This window comes from Silene latifolia, chromosome 5, assembly GCF_048544455.1.
Source record: "Silene latifolia isolate original U9 population chromosome 5, ASM4854445v1, whole genome shotgun sequence".
NCBI lineage: Eukaryota > Viridiplantae > Streptophyta > Magnoliopsida > Caryophyllales > Caryophyllaceae > Silene > Silene latifolia.
Window position 1 is genome coordinate 4,929,193 of NC_133530.1, and position 13,670 is coordinate 4,942,862.

A 13,670-nucleotide genomic window follows, 5' to 3' on the forward strand; every position below is an offset into this window, starting at 1 on the left:
AGTACATTAGTTATGGTGGATATTTGGTTGTTGCGTGGTTCTAATTAGGGGCATGTGGTATTAGATATAGAGGTTGAAGGAAGGAGATGAAGTGGTGCCATGGTAGAGACTAGAGAATGAAGATGACTGATAGAACTGACGGACAAAATGACGGAAAAAGATTGTAAGGTTATGTTTGAGAATAATTGAGAAGTAGAGGAGTATAGATGGGGATTACAGAAATGAAGGGGTATAATTAAGAAAACGCAAAAACACAAGGGTATAAATGAGAAAAACCCTAAATTTTATTACCCACTCTATCTCAATCAATAGTTTACATCTGCTTTATTTCCCACCCTCAAGAAATCATAGGAACTTTGAAATTCGTAAAAATAATACTTCTTCCGTCGATCCGTCTCAATCATTTGTATACCTTTTATATTTTTGTGAGTAATACTTTAATCAAATGTAAACAAATGATTTGAGCGGGGGAGTAGTCATTTTGATCTAGGACGTGAGCATAATAAGAAGGCATCCCATGGACTTCCGCTGCACGAAATCGAACAAAGGGAAAGGGTAAGACTGAAGAGTTTAGAGTACTCGGAAGTAAGTTTTACAAATCGAACACTGGACTACAAACCCCAAACGAAATAGCCAATCGCAAGATTTTACCACTGAGCTTCCTAAGAAAATACAGTATGTACTAATTTCTTGATACACCTTTAAACTATACATACGCACTTGAACATGTTATTGTGCCTCCAAATATAGTACTAATTTCTTGATACACCTAAACCAAATACGCTGCTACATAAATACTCTCTTTTTTCCAGCCTAATTTAAACAAGAAAAATCAGTCATTAAACAATGTTTGTATAACTTCCACTACTATTAGAGTGCCAAGATAGAGTACGATTTTGATCTCTCTCCAGCGTTAATGTACCCGTAAATGAACCAGAATTTCCGTGCCAAGATGGAGTACGATTTGGATCTCTCTCTAGCGTCAATATACCAGTAGATGAATGAGTATTTCCCCTGCCTGTAAATGAACCGGCATTTCCCCTACCAGTAAATGAGCCAGTATTTTCTGTACCAGTAAATGAAGCAGTATTTCCCTGGCCAGTAAATGGACCAGCATTTCCCTGAAAGTGGCAATTCAATCAAAATAATTACTCATAAAAGAGAAATACATAAAACATTAAAAAAACATTTGCTAAATTATCACGTGCACACTACGGAAGATATATGTTTTTGATTTCTCGTAGTATTATCTTACCTCTTCGAGCAACCGCGTTCGATCCACCTTTTCTCGATTTGCAGCAGGAACTAACTTGGCAATCACCTTGTGCAAAATGGTCCGATTTGCTGAAATTCCAATGATTGAACACATGACAAAGATAAGTATGGCCGCCCACAAGGAACTTTGTTCTATTACCGTGTAGATCCCGGTCATAAACGCTAACAAGGTGGCATATAAGGATTGCATTAATATGAACACACTTCGATCGACCAATAATCGTGCCATGCTAGGTTCAGAAACCATAGACCATACCAAGCAAAATAGGACCAACATAAAAGTACACATTGCATATGCATCCGCTAATAAAAATACTAAAAAAGCTGCTTTCCTTGCAAGAAGGGCTTCCCCGTTGTTACTGTTAATGCCACCCGGTAGAGTGAATCCCGCTGCAAACGTAATTGTCGCTAAAAGTGCCGCAATAACAGAGAGAGTGTTTCGTATTTGATCCAAATTTGTTCCTGATTGAATATATGATGTTTTGAGGTCTGGGTTCACCTTTATTAGCTTGCACATTTTGTCCTGCAACTAGTTTCAAACATCGTCATTTCCTTAAAATCTTTAAAAATAATCACACAAATTACGTTGTTCAAACATACCCATTCGTCATTTTCCTTACAAAGCTTTGCGAGTAAGTCCATGGCAGTTCTGCCGTTATAGTTTGTGATGGTCTGCTGAACCTCGTCATCAAGTAGAAGCGCCTTAGCGAAATACATATCTTCTCTCTCCAATGCACGATGCAACGGTGTTGCACCATCACGATCGGTTGTATTCTTAAGCTCTGCAATTGACGGAATTTTAAGGAAATTAAGGTAATCTTTGTAATTGACTAGTTTTACATGGTGTAAAGGAGTGTCATTTTCTTTGCGACAAGCCCTTTGTAGGTCTTGACAGTTATTAACAAAGGCGAGAATAGCATCGCTCTCTTCTCTTTTACATGCTTCAACCCAATCAAAGTCTTGTTTTTTATAGAAGTTTTTGCTTAAATGGGGTTGAAACCGAAACTATTTAACAAAATAGGGCGGGTTTCAAACTATTTACAAAAAATGGGTCCACGTCACCATTTCCTAATTTTAATTTTTTTTTCTGAAAATTAGAACTAGTCGCTGTCCCGGACAGCGACATGTTGCTCCCGTATTCAGGTTCTTGACAAGCTACCTTCGTCGTCTCCGTTCTCCTTACTCCGACCACCAAATGATGAGATACGAATACCATTATTTTATTCTCACTTCTCTTATTGTATTCACATTGTTGCTTGAGTTATTAGCTCCATGGTTTGCGCAAAAAACGACCCGCAATATCGCCGTTCACTAACAATTTCGCTTTCGCAACAATCCACAAATATGAGAACTATACAGAAAATTGGCCTCCTATAGAAAATGTTCAACCACAGATCATTTCAGCCAAATTATTTAAGTATTGCTTGTATCATTTACTTCATTGCTCAACTTTCGACGAAAGTTTCCGAAGAAATGAATCCCTCTCATCAATCCCGCATCATAGACATTGATGGTACTACTCCTACCAATGGAGTCGTTCGAAACACATTGTTACCCGCAAATTCATTCTCCATTGAGCCACAAACTCTAACTGACATGATAATGGAGAAAACCTTGAATCATTGACTTGTCATGGTGGTGGGTAACTTCAGTTCAGCCAAAGCAGACTTATGTCATTGCTGGAAAATTGCTCACCAAACTAATCAGCCATTTCGGTTTGCTCAAAATATCATTGATTGATTTTCTTCATTATATGGTAAATCAGTAGTGAGCATAAAACATTCAGCCATTTCGATTTTGGTTTAGCAGCTGCTATCCTTTTACTTGAGTTATTAATTTAATACGTATAAATGGTTTCGCAGCAAATTTGTTATTGAACGGCGATATTGCGAGTCGTTTTTTGCGCAAACCATGGAGGTAATAACTCAAAAAACAATGTGAATACAATAAGGGAAGTGAGAAGAAGAGAATGGTAGTCCTATTTCTTCATTTGGTAGTCGGGGTAAGGAGAACGGAGACGACGAAGTTAGCTTGTCAAGAACCCGAATACGGGAGCAACATATCGCTGTCCTGGACAGCGACTAGTTCTAATTTTCAGAAAAAAAAAATTAAAATTAGAAAATGGTGACGTGGACCCATTTTTTGTAAATAGTTTGAAACCCGCCCTATTTTGTTAAATAGTTTCGGTTTCAACCCCATTTAAGCAAAAACTTCTTTTTTATAAGAGAAGGATTTGTCAATAAATTTACTAGCCAATGAGCCTTTTCTTGTTTGGCATAGTCAAGGGCTGTCTTCTCCTAATAATCTCGCAAATTATTGAGCCACCAATATTTCTCAAGCAGCATTTGGCCGGTCTTCTCTACATTCAACAATCAATATTTCTCCTCTGTTAATCTTAACTGTAGAATTGTAGTAATAATGAAGAATTATAGAAGAATAGAGTATATTGAATTATGTGATATTGAATCGTATTTCATTTGTATGTATTACAATGAGGAATATGAGCTAGTATTTATAGTAGTAGCTTCAACAACCTAAGCCAACTTGCTTTAACTAACTTTGACTATTATAACTAACTGATAACGCTTTATTTTACCTCTTTTTAACCCACGTTTTGTCTCTTATTTAGTCGAATTAATAACCCGAGTTGAGTTTATTCACTCATTTTAGTCTTATATAGCACATTAGCCGACTAGTTTTAAATAATGAAATTATAGTACTATTTTTGGATGTTGGCACTCCTTTCGTCTTTTTATCTTATAGTTACCAAGTTCGAGTATGAAAAACGGTTCAAAACGGATTAAAGAAAGACGAAGCCGAAATGAACAAGTTAAAGACTTGACTCGACAATTTCAAAGGCACCTTATTTCTCTTGTTGGGCTGTTACTTTCGTCTTGCAAAATGTATATGGGCCCATGCATTGTAATGCTCCTAGTCCACTAGTCCGATTTCGAAAAGAGAACAAGGAATAGGCAGCTCGACAATTTGGAAATATATGCATTTATTTTGGTTCCCAGGGGACACGTGGAAAGGGAAGCATCACATTTTTTTGGGGAGGAGAACAGCTTGATTTTTGGGGTCTGTTTTTCGGACAAGGAGCTGAGCAGAGAAGAGGAACATAGGAGCAGTAGAATAGTTTAGGACTGTTACGATTTTGTTCTTCCAATATCAAACATTCACATTTTCTTGATTGTTTCTTAGTCTAGATTTAGATTATCGTCTTAATTCACAACATGGTATGAAGACCTATCCTTTTAATTCCTTTTTAATTCAAGTTGGTATTATTTTCTCTCCTTCCTTTTCTTATTATTATTTAATTATAGTCATGTTTTTAGTTAGTGTAATTACTTTAATTAGTTAAAGTTTTAGTCTTTATTACTCTTGGTATGTTTAGTGTTAATTTATTTATGTTTAATTCTTAGATTAGTTAAAGTTTTAGTCTTTACCATGTTTAGTGTAGCTTATTCATGTTTATTAGTCATTAAATTATATTAAAGTTTCAATCTTTATCACTTTATTTTGTTTAATACCATGTTTAAAGTAGTTATAAATGTGTCTTGTGTTAGTTTAAGTATGTTTAGTGAGTGGTTTTTTTTTCGCTAGGATTCGATTTAACCCCGACATGTGTAAGTTACTTGATTAATTCCATTTTAATTAGTTGTTGGGGTGTAGTAAAGGTTGATTAGGGGACTTGATTTGTCTTATGGGCTTATTTGTGGTAAGTATTGACTCTTGACCCTTGTCCATTGGCGGGAGCCGATTAGGTTGGGAATCGGGTTACCATATTTAAGTTTAATTGCCGACCTAGGTTGAGACCGAGAGGGAGAACCAAGGGAGAGCACCCTTAATCTTGTGTTTGAAATCAACCTTCGAGAGAAGGGGAGGGATGACCCGGAAACCGACGTGGGCTTAATGACCTTAGTCAATACTAGGCTACCTTGAGAATTACATGTGTTTTCGTGTAGTTGGGTATTAAACTTGGGATACCGACTTTCGAACCCGAGAGGGGGGTTAGTTGGGATAGCTAGTGTCCTATTATGAGCCCGAGAGGGAGTTAGTAGGCGAATTAGAGGCGGTTTCCACTTTACACATCACCCCAATGACCAATTAACCGGATTATGCTAGTAAATGAACATGTCGGAGGTGAGATCGGATCCTAGGCTTTCCTTTATTGTTAGACCTTTATTATTTATATTACTTGCTTTCTTAGTTTAATTTAGTAGTCTTAGTTAATTTAGTTTAGTTATTTAGTTTAATTCAACCAACTTTATGATGCGCGTAGCTAACTTATAATTTGAGACAAAACTAATACTCAATCCTTGATCTCCTTGTGGTTCGACCTCGACTACCCTTACTAGTTGAGTTAAATTGTTTGATCGGATACGACGACCTCTACTCCGACCTCGACTACCCTTACTAGTTGAGTTAAATTGTTTGATCGGGTACGACGACCTCTACTCCGCTATCACTAACTTTGACTTCTTCTAACTAACTCCCAAATACATCATATACCTAATATTAACCAAAACAAGGAACACTCGTTAAAAAGTTCAAATTGCATTTAAAGTTCTCCTCTTATATATAACACCCCAATTATCCGGCCAAGTTAATTGAAGTGCGTTATCATCTCGGTTTCACGAGATAGTGTTTCAAAACTTCAATCAAAGAACATTTTATTAATGTAATGTTTAATGAATTACATAAACGTAAACAAATGAATAAAAGTACAACTCGTGACATCTATACTCTTCTAACCAACTAGACTCGTCTCGTGACATCAAGTCCATGAGCTTATTTATAATCATAAATTATATGTCGACAATCAAAATTGGACTTACATATAAGATCCCCATTTTCTAGTCCATTAAATTTCGCGTGCAAATGCATATCGGTTCCTTAATTATATCGATATAATTTCAGCATCTCGTAATATTGTCAGTGCTGATATCTGAATATATATGGTACCATTCCATTTTCATATATAGGCCATCTATTATCATTCAGATATATATGTCACTTCCGGGACATCAAAATTTCTTTACTCCATACGAGTACCAACAGCCCATGATTGCCATTTTCTTATTACTTGAAATATGTGAACCGATATGACTTTCACACTACCTTTCATGTGTGGTTATTGTTCAATTTGTCATTACTCTAAAGTTGAGTCTTACATCTGATTTATATGATCTTAATATTATATCATGTATTAGTCTACATATGAAACATGATTGCAGTACAACATATCGTTACTCCGTAATAAATAACATTTCGTATAGGCCGTTTTGTAATAATATATTTAATCTAAATTTTATAAATATGAAAATTCATATTCCGCTAAATGTTTTACGTAATTTTAATTGGCATTGTCTATGAAGATTCACAGAGAGTTTTAGCTTCTAATACTACATACAAACTTACAAATAAATATATATTATGAAGGTCGAGAGATCATGAAATTAAAAATCTCATATTTAGACTCTGTTTCGAAAAAAAATAAGCTTAAATTTATCTGACCAAAATTTCATTTATCTTCTTTGTTGTAAGTATTTGGTGGATAAATTATTTACCAAAATCAGCGAAGCATGTGAGAAATAAGCTACATGTATTTTTTTTAATACTTCAATTTATAATATTAAATATGGAGTACTTACTATGTCCTTTTATGCCATATTATAAAAAAAAAACTATCTTTCCGGTTAGTTTAAAAAACATTTTTTATTTAATCTGTTAACTGATCGGCTCCGAATTTTCAGTTATCTTTTAAGCTTGTTTTTTAGGTTTCAGTTAATTTTTATAATGAAATATGAGATATAGTATATGAATAATGTGTATGACATTAATATACCATATAATTAGTTACATAGTGTATTTTGAGTATTTAGCACCTACTAATGCGTGAGTCTAGAACCGATCATTGATTCATCATATGAATAACACTATGAGTTGTTCCATTGTTACACAAAAGATTTGAGTTGTTTAAACCCTCAAATTCTACTTCAGTTTTTCTCGGTTTCATTCCTCCGTCTAATGATCTCCACATTCTTATAGAAAGTAAATTAGTTAAACAAATAGTAACATATATAGATTAGTGAAATGTTTTATGTATTGATAACTTGAATGTATATGAAGGCATTTATGTTTATGATTTATATACACACACTCCAATGATTATTTAGTGATTACATTTTTGATAAAATCTTAACTTATATTTCGTGTAACTACGTAAAATTACACTACATCATCTTAACATAACACTTTAATAAAATAAATTCATCTTTTATCCTTGACTTCTTGAATTTTGATGCGAGAATACAAAATAAAAATGTATGAAACCGTAAGTGGGAGAAAATAAATACGATAACTTGAACTATTATTATGAATTTCTATTATCTGTTTGATAATTTTATATTTATATTAGGATAATTTTATTAAAATATATTTGATCTACTTATATTAGGATAATTTTATTAAAATTTGTTTTAAATACTAAGAAATCTACTTTTATTAGGATAACTTTATTTATTTAATTTTTTTCGAAATCTACTCTTGTTAGGATTTCTAAAAAAGTTGGACTCTCTAATATCGTTCGAAAAGTTTCTGCTTTATATATATACTAGATTTAATGCCCGTGCGATGCACGGGCCATTGAGTATAGTCTCTCTTAATAGTGTTTAAGAATTACTGCAAATGGTTTTTAGAGTAAGAATGACTTGCAAATATATAAACTATTTCTAATTAAGTGCGTTGGATTAAAATTATCTTATGCCATTAAACTAATTTTTACGAATAAATAAAGATGATATGACTGCAAAATTCTCTAAAATGTCTAATATTATATAATACTACGTACCTATAATTACAAAAATCAATATTATTCTTCTATAATTAGCATGAGAGATTTCATGCAAGCTAAAAGTTTCAAGTTTTTTAATTCTTTTTATTTTGTAAGCTAATGCTTTATTATCTTTTGAATTCTGATATAGGACCATTTTGCACTCTTTTTCCCTCTATTTTCATGCATATTCGACCCCATTTAAGGCGGTTTTGTACCCCCTTTACTCTCGATTGTAGTCCCGATTCCCTTCACTATAACACTTTGGCCCCCTTGCAGAAATTGAGGCGGAACAGGCGAAATGAAGCTAGAAAGACGGGACTTCAAGCTATGCATGAAAGATGAAGGAAATTGTCTTTGAGGAGTACCCTCAGTAGGTAGGCGAAAGGCCACCGGTGGGAGTACATTTACAAGGAAAATGAAGGAAGAAGTGTGGAGAAGCATCCCCAGTAGGTGGCTTGTCAGTCGGCCCTACTGGGAAGACACATTGTCTTTGAAGAAACAAAGGAATTGGAAGAAAGTTACAGAATCTCCCGGTAGGTCAAACGGCCGTGGCCACTGGCTAGCCGGGGAGTTCCTCCAAGGCAAAAAGTCAATCTTCAAAGTCAAAGCTGCCCCAGCCGGTCAGTGGCCGGCGGCCGGTTGACCGGCCGTGCACACCTGATGACTTCAAAACTTGTTCAAAACTTCCAGAGATCTCCCAGCCGGCCAAAGCACCGGCGGCCGGTTGACCGGCCGGGAGCGCACACACGTGTTTCAAAGCCCATTTCAATTTCTGTCCTAATCCTTGTAGAACCTATAAATACACCCTCTTAAACCCTTTTGTACACACAACCCTAGATCCAGAATTTTTACCCTTTCAAGCTTTAAACTTTCTTAATCTCTTTGTTAATCTTTCCTTAATTAAAGTAGTTCTTCAATCAATTAGTGATTGAATTTGGGTTTGTAAGAAGATTGAAGGATTTCCTTCTTTATTATTTCTATCCAAATTCCTCTTTCACTATTTTGTTGGTATTAATTCTCTACCTATCTTCATTTGTTTACATTTTTGTTCTTCTTTTATGTTTGTTTGATTGTTTATGTTAAGATTGTTGGTGTTGTTTGTTTGTTGTTGTTAATTTCATCATTGTTCATCTTTTTATTGTTGATCTTTCCTTTGTTTCTCTTTCTTTTGTTCATCCTTGGGTAGTTGTCCTCAAAGACTTAATCTTTGAGTTGATTTAGTTAAAAATTGTGTCTTTAGGCTTAATCACTCTCATAATTAGATTAAATCATCTTTCCTTACACCATTGTTAGATTGTTGCATGCTTAGTATTGAATTTCATCTTCTCACCATGTTTGTGACCAAAGTTTCCATCTTTATTGTTTATTTTGCAATTAGGACCATGATTAGTGAGTAGTCTTCCACTAGGGCTCGGTTTGACCAAACATGAGTAATTTCATTAATTGAATTTCATAAAGGCTAATTATTTGGGGAAATTGGTGAGGGTAGTTTAGAGGATTGACTTGGGTTATGGGTTGACTCTTGGGTAGTGTTGACTTACGACCCTTGACCACCAACGAGAGTTGGTTAGGTTGTGATTTGGATACCCGAGTTTTGACCCTATTGTTGACCCCGGTTGAGACCGAAAGGGAGAACCGGGGTAGGACACCTCTAATCTAGCGTTTGAAATCGACCCTCGAGAGAGGGAGTGGGATGACCCGGGAATTGATGGGGCTTAATGACCTTAGCAATTATCGGACTACCTTGGGAAAATGCATGTTTTTGGGGTAGTCGGGTATAGAGTTAGGGATTCCGACCTTCGAACCCGAGAGGGGGGTTGGTGGGTAGAGCTAGTGTCCTATTTCGAACCCGAGAGGGGGGTCTTAGGCGAATTAGAGCTGTCACCTCCTCACCTAACTACCCTTGTGATTAGCCTAGAGATTTAATTATGTGGAATTGCGAATAGTTTGGGAAGAACCGAGTCCTAGGCCTTTTTAATCATTTGAATTACAACTTATCTTTCGTTGTTGCTCATTTACCTTGCTTTTGTTTAGATTGCGCTTCATTTCATTTTAGGTAGCATTAGTATATCAACCATCATCTTTTATTTTCGACTTAGCTAAACGATCGGATTAGAACAATTAGTAATCTTTTCAACTCCTTGTGGGATCGACCCTTAATAGTGTACAACGATAAAATCGTGCACTTGCGAGGTATAACTTGATACCATCAAGTTTTTGGCGCCGTTGCCGGGGAGTTCGGCTAGATATTAATTGTTTTCGTTCTTGTTTAGACTAAGTCTTTTGTTTCTAATCCCTCTCTTGAGTGTGTAGGATTTCTTGCATGGTTAGGAGAGCTCGAAGAGGACAACCAATACGTCCGATTGACCACGAGATCGAAGCAACCGCGAGAAGACTAAATTCGCTCCGTAGAAGAGGGCTTATAGAAACACCAATTCCTCAAGAAAATCCAGTAATTGAGAACCTTCAAGAAGGGCCACGGGTCTTTGAAACTTTCGAAAATCCTTTTGCAACACCGGAAACGGAAGTAACAATGGCCGCGGTCCCTATGAGAGATAACTTGGCTCCGAAAAAGGTGGTGAATCCGAGTATTGTGAAGCCCCCTATTCAAGCCAACAATTTTGATGTGAAAGCCACCTTGCTACAACTTGTCCAAGGGAATCAATTCGGAGGGGGAGCCACCGAAAACCCCAACGAGCATCTCAACGAGTTCTTGGATAGTTGTGACATGTTCAAGGCCAATGGAGTCACGGAAGATGCCGTACGCCTTAGGCTTTTCCCTTACTCTTTGAGGGGAAGTGCCAAGGAATGGCTTAAAAGTTGTGAACCCGACTCTCTTCGGACTTGGGATGATGTCTCTAAGGCTTTTCTCAACAAGTATTTCCCACCCCAACGAACCGCAAGAATCAAGAGTGAGCTCTAAGGGTTCACCCAACAAGAAGATGAGACCCTTTATGAAGCATGGGAGAGGTACAAGGGCCTCCAAAGGCTATGTCCTCACCACGGTATTGGAGATGATGAGCTCATCAACAATTTCTATGAAGGGTTAAACAATGATATGAAGATGAACCTTGATTCGGGCTCGGGAAGGAGCCTTGGATAAGATAGACCACAAGACGGCGAAAGAGCTAATTGAAGAAATGGCTTCTCGTACCTTTCATTGGAACAATGATAGGCACAAGAGGAAAGGGAAGTCAACGGTCGAATCGGCCAACAATGTGGAAGTGAAAGAGATGATAGAAGAGCTTAAGCAACAAGTTGCCTTGATGAGCTCAAGCAAAACATCTAGCAATTCTTGTATGAGGAACCAAGTCTATAGTTGTGAGCTTTGTGGAGACCAAGGACACCCACCCAATGAGTGTCCTTTGGTGGTTGGAGATGGAAGTTGTATGGAGCAAGTGAACGGGATATGGGAGTCTAGTCCGGCCAAGCAAGCGTTTAACAACAACCAATATCACCCGGGATTGAGAGCCCACCCAAACTTCTCTTATGGCTCTCAAAATGTCCAAAACCCAACCTTCCAACAAAAGTCACAACAACCAAACTTCCAAACTCAAAAACAAAACACAACATTCAATCAAGGTCCACCGGGTTTCCAAGGAAGAACCTTCCAACCTAGACAACAATTTCAATCACTTAACCCACCAACCACCCAACCATTCCAACAAACCACCCAACCATTCCAACAACCCACCCAACCAAAGTCAAACATGTAACTCATGATGGAACAAATGATGAATCATCAAACACAATTCATCAACCATACCACCCAAAAACAAGAAGAGACAACCACCTCCATCAACCAACTTAGAACCCAAATGCAAGCCTCTCAACGAATGACGGACAACCAAATCTCCCAATTGGCTACCCAAATGAGCCAACTACAAGCCTCCCAAGGTAAATTCCCGGGTAAAACCGAGGAAAATCCGAAAACCATGAATGCTATTCACTTGAGGAGTGGTAGAGATTTGGAAGACCGGGAATTTGTCAAGAAAAGGAAGAGTAGTAGACCGGGCAATGTCATTGAACCTCAAATGGTGGTTGAACCTCCTAAGGTAATTGAAGAAAAGGAGGGAAAAGATGAGCTTGTGGAAATTGTTGTGGAAACTCCAAGAGTGATTGATGAACCAACAAGGGTAATTGAAGAGCCTCAACAACAAGTGGTAAGAACTTATGTACCACCGGTCCCCTTTCCACAAAGATTGGCAAGAGCCAAACTTGAACAAAAGTATGGGAAGTTCATGGATATGATGAAGGGTATCAACATTACCATGCCTTTCATTGATGCCGTAAAGGAGATTCCAAGCTATGGCAAGTTCTTGAAGGAGCTTATCTCAAACAAAAACTCTTTGAGCCCAACAACTACGGTGAGCTTATCCAAGGAGTGTAGTGCAATTCTCATGAATGAAGCTCCTCAAAAGCTTGAAGACCCGGGGAGTTTCTCCATTCCTTGTAAGATTGGGACCGTGCACATTGAGAGGGCTTTGTGTGATTTGGGGGCTAGCATTAGTCTTATGCCCCTCAAAATTTTCAAGAAGTTGAAAGGTTATGAGCTTTCACCAACAAGGGTTTCTCTCCAACTTGCGGATAGGTCGGTAAGATACCCTATTGGTCTTGTGGAGGATGTCCCACTCAAGGTGGGGAAACTTGCATTTCCATGTGATTTCTATGTAATGGACATCCCCGAAGACTCAAATATTCCCATCATATTGGGGCGCCCTTGCCTTGCTACGGGGGGTGCCATGATTGATGTGAAGAATGGGAAGCTTTCTTTGCAAGTGGGTGAAGATAAGGTTGAATTCTCCTTGAACAAGGCTATGAAAGAGCCTTCGGAAGAAAAGTCTTGTTATATGATTGATGTGGTAGAAGAATGGGTTGATATGAAGAAATTTGATGAAGACAAGGGTTTGCAAGGGTTCCTTGAGGGCAAGGTAAAGGATTGCAAGGAGCACCGGGAGTATGCTTTAGCTATGGAAGCAACAATTGAAGAAGACCCGGACAAAGAATTTGAAAGCTTGAGAGGAGATGGTAAAAAGGAGGAGAGATCTACGCCTCCTCAAGTGGAGTTGAAACCTCTTCCTTCTACTCTTAAACATGCTTTCCTTGGCCCTAATGATACTTACCCTATTATTGTCAATAGTGCACTCAATGACACCGAACTTCAAAAATTACTTGATGTCGTGAGAAAATACAAAGATGTCATTGGGTACTCAATTGATGATATCAAGGGGATTAGCCCTTCTTTTTGCACCCATCGCATTCATTTGGAGGATGAGAGTGCATCTTCCATTGAGCCTCAACGCCGCCTTAACCCCGCCATGAAAGAAGTGGTTAGGAAGGAGGTGTTGAAGCTCTATGATGCAAGCATAATTTACCCTATCTCCGATAGTGCATGGGTGAGCCCGGTGCATGTTGTGCCGAAGAAGGGCGGGGTCACGGTAGTCACCAATGATAAGAATGAACTAATTCCTACAAGAGTCACTACCGGGTGGAGAATGTGTATCGACTATAGGCGCCTCAACAAGGCAACTAGGAAAGACCATTTCCCCCTCCCTTT

At 37.6% G+C, this 13,670-nt stretch overlaps 1 non-coding gene and 1 pseudogene across 1 annotated transcript; both read right to left on the bottom strand.

Annotated features, from left to right (window-relative positions):
* Positions 1 to 769: 769 nt before the first annotated feature.
* LOC141654711 (ankyrin repeat-containing protein ITN1-like) lies at positions 770 to 3,644 on the bottom strand (annotated as a pseudogene).
* A 7,371-nt stretch (positions 3,645 to 11,015) lies between these two features.
* On the bottom strand, positions 11,016 to 11,122 carry LOC141658019 (small nucleolar RNA R71). The gene has a single exon (XR_012548930.1). It is a non-coding gene; the product is annotated as a small nucleolar RNA R71 (small nucleolar RNA).
* Between the last annotated feature and the right edge of the window lie 2,548 nt (positions 11,123 to 13,670).